This window comes from Sceloporus occidentalis, unplaced genomic scaffold (assembly GCF_023333645.1).
Source record: "Sceloporus occidentalis isolate IW3139 unplaced genomic scaffold, rSceOcc1.0.p SCAF_5, whole genome shotgun sequence".
Taxonomy (NCBI): Eukaryota; Metazoa; Chordata; class Lepidosauria; order Squamata; family Phrynosomatidae; genus Sceloporus; species Sceloporus occidentalis.
The window spans coordinates 112,356,116-112,362,862 of NW_028316985.1; positions in this window are offsets into that span (position 1 = coordinate 112,356,116).

A 6,747-nucleotide genomic window follows, 5' to 3' on the forward strand; every position below is an offset into this window, starting at 1 on the left:
CCAAGTCCCATTAAATACAAAGGCATAGTAAAATGGTGTCACTTATATAAAATAGCAAAATCAAAGTTTGCTTTTTGGAAATATTATATTTTCAAGCCATGTATGCTTGAACTGTAATTCACTGTTGAAAGTCTTACTTGCTCAAACTGCAGTCACAGGAATACACATATCATCCAAAACTATGTGGTCCTAGCAGAATTTCCACAAAGAACGATTTTCTGGATACATATCTTGTTGTTTGTTGTGTGTCTTCAAGTTGTTTCAAATGTATGGCAACTCTAAGGTGAACTTCTCATGGGATTTTCTTGGCAAGATTTGTGCAGAAGGGATTTGCTATCTCCTTCCCCCTGAGATTCCCAGTTTGGCCATGAAACCCACTGGGTGACCTTGGGCAAGTCACACTCCCTCAGCCTCAGAGGAAAGCAATGGCAAACCTCCTCTGAACAAATCTTGCCAAGAAAACCTCATGGTAGATTTAAGGGTTGCCATAAGTTGGAAACAACTTGAAGGCATACAGCAACATCAAATATTTCTGCTTTAATTTTGACTTAGAGGTGCTAGAATTTAGCCACAAGATGGCCTCAGCGTCTTTTTTTTCCAAAAGAAAAGTATTATTCAGTGTTGCTTCAGGAAAAAAAAGGGAGAGTGATTTGACTTAAATAAATGAAAAAAATCCATGATCATTTACAGTAATGGGGAAACAATTAGTATAAATAAACAGATCTTTTTAGCAGCCTCAGATTTCAAAGACATTTGTGTTTGAGGGCATATATGTCACATGAAAAACTGCTGAATCTAAATATTGGTTTTAATTCACCTCAGTAAGGTAATGTGTTCATTGCAACAGACTTCTGTTTCTACATAGGAAGCAACATAATTGAGGATGCCTTTAAAACCTGCATCCAGGAACACCAATGGAACTACCTTTCCAAGGTATGCTCCCATGAAGCAAAAGGCTCCCATGAGGCAAAAGGCTTGCAGGAGTAATGTCTGTGGTAGGGTCTCCCATGTCAGACAAGCTTTTGCTGAAGAGCCAAACTAAATGTGCCAAGCAGCTACTGGGCAGAAGCACCCCACAATGGGGTGTCACCCAGTGCAGGGGGGGGGCCCTTCACAAGGCGTGGCCAACAGGACTCACCCACAACTCACTGCTTGGCGTGCTTTTACAAGCAGGAAGGGAGGGAGAGGCCCAGGACATCCCTTCCTCCCTGCCTGGCGCAGCTTTACACATGACTAAAGTGGTGCCAAGCAGGGAGGAAGGAGAGCCCTGGGACTCTCCCTCCCTGCCATGGTCCCCACACTCCTCCAGTGGCATTACTGGGAAGCAGCAGTAGCATGTGTGATGGTGACACTGGAGCTTATTGCACCTGCAGATCCCACTGGAATAGATGTGGGATTGAAAAGTCAAAACCAGGTATCACATGCAGCTGAGGCCGGGCAAGTGCAACCTGTCTGCAGTCCAGACCCCAGCTGCATTTATCGAGATGCTTTTCAAAACCTAGAGCTTGACATTTCTGAAAAGCTGCTGGATAAGCGTGGCTGGGGTCCTGGCTGCAGACTTGTTGGACTCACCCGGCCTCGGCAACATGCGATAACACCTAGTTTTGACTTTTCAATCCTGCATCTATCCCAGTAGCATCTCCAGGTGCAATAATTTCCGCTGGCAGAGCATCTCTCAGAGACAATGGCAGTGGCACCATAGCTAACACTTATTAGTACTGTGTATTACTGTAAATGTCTTTTACAATAAATACCCTATGATGAGACAATCCAAAATGACACAAGAAATAGTGCCAGAAGATGTAGTTCCCAGGTCAAATGGCACTCAATGAACTATTGGGGTACAACAGAGGACAGCTAGAGGTAACACTGTGGCTAATGACGCAGCTGGACTCAAACCAAAGGCACATTCAGCTTTTGATATGCTTAGAGATGAAAGGAAAGTCTGAAGCTGCACAACACATATTATAGGAACATGGATTCTGACAAGCATGAATTGGGGAAGCTAAACATAGTAAATCAAGAAATAAAATGTATAAACATTGCAATACTTGGGGTGGTGAGCTAAAGCGAACAGGAATTATACATTTAGAGTCAGATAATTATATAATGTTTTACACAGAAAATGAAGATCTAAGAGGAAATGGGGTAATAATGGGGAGAAATGTAGCAAAAGCAGTCAAGGGATCTAATGTAAAAAATAATTGAATCATGTCAACAAGGCTTAAGAGGGAACCCATTAATATAACCATAATCTATGCTCCAACCACAGAGGCAAAAGAAGAATAAATTGAAATACTCGATGAGGGTGTTGTGGAGAGCTGACAGAGATTGGCCAGCCTAGTAACAACCAACAGGAAGAGAGCTGGCAGAGATGTTCCAGCCAAGCAATATCCAATAGAATGTGAGCTGGAGGCAGCCAACCAAATCGAAGGCTGGAGCTGATATAATAATAATAATAATAATAATAATAATAATAATAATTTGTTTTATTTATATACCGCTATTCCAAAGATCATAGCGGTGAACAGCAAGTAAGCTAATTAGCAAGTAAGCTAATTTTCCCCCAACAGTCTGGGTACTCATTTTAGCGACCTCGGAAGGATGCAAGCCTGAGTCGAGTTTGGGCCCTTTTGCTGGTCTTGAACTCGCAACCTTGTGGTCTTGAGTGAATGGCTGCAGTACAGGCATTTAACCACTGCGCCACCAGGGCTCCATGATCTGCTGGTGAAGTCAGATAGTGTTTCAGTAAGTCCTGAGAGGGATAAGTCCTGGTGTGAGGGTTCCAGTGTGAGACACGGACCATTATAGTAAAAGTTCAGAAGTGAGGGACTTAGGGGCTCGACAGACTGCCCCATAGGGTCAGTGTGATGCCACCCCTTTCCTGGCCAGATCGGGACCATGGCAACCTCACGCCGCAGCCACGATCCAGCCTTTCCAGGGCACAAAAAGAAGATGCAAAAAGCAGAAAGGGTGCCATAGCTGTGCTACAGTGGCTTGGCAGCACTCCTTCAGCTCAGTGTCATATGGATGCAGCGCTGGAGGAGCACCATGATGTTGTACGCCATGTGGAGCGACATGCGGCATCATGGTGCCCTGGGGGCGGAGTCAGGATGTGTGTCATCTGGATGCAATGTCCCACCTTAATGACCAGTCTGAAGAGAGCCTTAGTCAGACAGGGTCTGGTAAGGGCAGAGTTCAGTGAGGGACTCCCTATGCACACAGAACTTCAAGAGAGGGAGTTGCTGTGAGATCATATCCTGAGGCAGTGATGGTGAACCTTTTGCAGACTGAGTGCCCAAACTGCAACCCAAACCCTACTTATTTATTGCAAAGTGCCACATCCCTCTGGCTTTCTAGTAATGAACTCTGGCAAACTGTGTGCTGGTGCCACCACTGTCCTGAGGAATACTTAGCCTTGGTGGCTGGCGTAGGTTTAGGAAAAGAACCTAAAGCAGGGGTAGGCAACCATTTTGAGCCGGGGGCCTTGTTGCTCTCCCTCAGACAACTGGGGGGCCGAAGCCAAAAAATAAATAATTAAATATTTTTTTAAAAAATTAAATAAATAAATAAACTGGGACAAATGTAGGACAACATTTTCAAATGGTGGGCACTTTTTTATAAAAGTGGAGGACACGCAAAAAAATTTGCTGATTTTTTAAAAAAATGTTAATATAAATGCATGTTTCTGAGGCGTCTATAGACAATTGCCCCCCTTGCCCCTGCGTGCGAGAGGTCAAAGGCCCCAGCAGCAATCGGTGGAAGGACCGGGCTGGGGCCGGTCCCAAGGCCTCGCCGGGCCGCATCCGGCCCACGGGCCGCAGGTTGCCTACCCCTGACCTAAAGATAAGGACTGTGTGAGAGTCCTGGATATAAGTATGTTAATTGCTAGAGAGAGTGTGAGGAAGTTAACCTGTAACTGAATAAAACTAAGAAAATAATACCTTAAAGTAACAAACATAAGCAGCATCTCAATAAGCAAAATACTGCTTAAACCTTGTTGTAAATAAAATTTTATTTGTGTGTCAAATAGAGGCTTGTTTGGCACTTGAGTAATTTACCACGCTAGTGGCATTTACAAATGGGGAAACAGTTTTACACCCCTAAGCTGGTGTTCACAAATAAGGTAAAGTGATTGTCACAAATGGTGGCAGTGGTGGGATAACAACCCCATTGTGCTGTCACTTGAATAAAAGAGTGGGGTGAGTGAGACTCATAATGACAGGCATTCAAGAGGAAATTGATCATGCATAAAAACAGGAGTTCTTGTTAAACATTGATGACTAGAATGCAAAAGTAAGAGGAAATAGAGCAAAATAAAAGACTGTGGGAAAAGGACCAAGAACTGAGCAGGAGAGTGACTGGCTGAATCTTGTGAGGCCAGCACTTGATTAATTACAAACAGCAATAGCAAGTACATTTCTATACTGCATATCAATGAACTAGCACTTCCTATGCAGTTTATAATGTGTAAAACACAAATACATTCTTCGAGTAATCGCTAAAAGCAACTTTATGGATGGACATAATCTGATCACCAGTACAGAAATCAAATAGACTTCATAACTGGAAGCAGAAGATGGTGAAGCTCATTCTTTCTGCAAAATCAAGATCAGGAGCAAATTGCAACACAGACCACAAACTGCTAATATCAAAGTAAGGCTAAAGAAGAACACTAAACCAACAATTGTGCCAAAATACAATCTAAAGTACATCTCCACAGAACATAAAGATAATGTTTTTAAAAAGAGTAGATTTGCACTATCAAGCCTACTTGAATAGCAACGAGAAGAACTCTGGACTGAAGCCAGGACATTGTCAGGGAGGAATGCAAAAATACATTATCTGTAGCCAAAAAAGGAAGGGAAGCTTCAGTGAATGACAGATGAAACTTTTCAAGCAGTTAAGGACAAATGAGAAGCAAAAGTAAAAGGGGACAGAAATAGAGTCAGAAGCCTGAATGCAACTGTTCAATGACTTGTGCATGTAGGAACTGAGAAATATTAGGTGTCCAAGCTGGGCTCTGGAAAGAAGAAGTACTAGCGTATTGCAAAACCACGCTGGACCATTTTGCAAATAATCTCAGAAGATAATCCTGTGATTTACAAATTAAATCAAAGCCTTTGATTGTGTAGATGATAAAAACATGGATCCCTCTTAAAGAAATGGGTATGCCACAACACTGATTGTTCTGATGCATAACATGTACTAAGGACTAGAGCCTACCATCAGGACAGAAGATGGAGAATATGGAGAAAGGACATGGTTTCCAATCAGTAGTGGGGCCAGGCAAGGCTGCATTTTATCACTTTATCTGTTTAAATTGTATGCTTGACATATAATTTGTCAAAAAGGATCAGACCTGAAGGAAGTTGGCATAAACCCTGAAGGAAGAAACACCAACAATTTAAGATATGCAGATGGCACAGTACTAATAGCAGAAAATAGCAGTTTTCAATGAAAGATTGCTTGTCTATTGTTTTCAACCTCTCCCTAAAATGAAACGAAATCACTGAGAGAATTCTGAGATGTTGTGCTTCTCTGACACAACAAGATTACAACATGAGTGGATCTAGGTCATGAATGGCCATTAGGTAGCTCCTGGATATTATTGAACTAAAATGCCTGGCATTCCTCAACTTTAGAAATGCTGGCTAGGCCTGCTGGAAGTTGCAGTACAACAACATACAGGAAAAGCTGCACATTTACCTAGTTTATAGTGTGAGGTTTCAGCATGTGGGGATATTAGTTTCCAGTCCAATAGGAATGCAGAAATATGGTGTGAGCAGGCACGAGTATGATAACTTGTGAAAAATGTGCAAAAACTCTTGTAATCTTGTATAATGGGGAGAATTTATTCATTCTTATGTCCAAAGACAAACTAAGCAAAGATTTCTATTGTTGTGGATGACATACTGAAAAATGGGGAGGTGTAGAATCTAATAAGACAATCCTTCAATGTGCTTTTGGATCAGTAGGCCAGGGAACAAAATGTTTAGTTTTGAGGCTTGGTTAGATGGAGCCATTTGTTCCCACTTCTTTCATCAGAACCACATGGAGAAAAGCACACATAAGCCATACAAAGATATGGTCAATGGTGATTTACTACCAGAAATATTAATTAATCGATCCTGATGGACAGGCATGATAAAAATAAATTATTATTATTATTAGTTGCAGCTATAGTGTAGTTATACCCTTGTGGGTGGAAAAAGGAATTAATTGAAAGAATCTAAAGAACTCATTACACGTTATTTGTAAGTAGTCCTTTTCAAGTTCTGTTTTGGCCTGTGAGCATGCATTTCTCTTAGGCCAGGTTTGGCAGTCAGAAATGATTATAGCTTCTCCCTTCCCCTTCCCTCCATTCTATGTCAAACCACTGGATAAAGAAGTAGGCAGGAAGCCCACAGTGGTCCATGACTGCCAACCCATTAGAAAGGACATAGTAAGCCTGCAGTCCAGAATGAAAAGAATCCATTCCAGGCTTATGGCTGAGCCTGGGAGATTGTCCCCATCTATTCCCAGCCTATCACAGGCTCTGCCTTAAGCCAGCTCCCAGGCCCTGATGCAGATTTAGAAAGGCACAGTGTCATTCACAGCTGCTAATGAGGGAGAATTCAACACAGGCACATCGGTCCAGTGAGTCATCCAGCAGTCCAGCTTTGCTGCCAAATACAGTTAGAGTTGGAATGTAATCTCTTTTTCAGGAGGGAAGGGTTGTTTCAAAGACTCAAAGGATTCCCACCT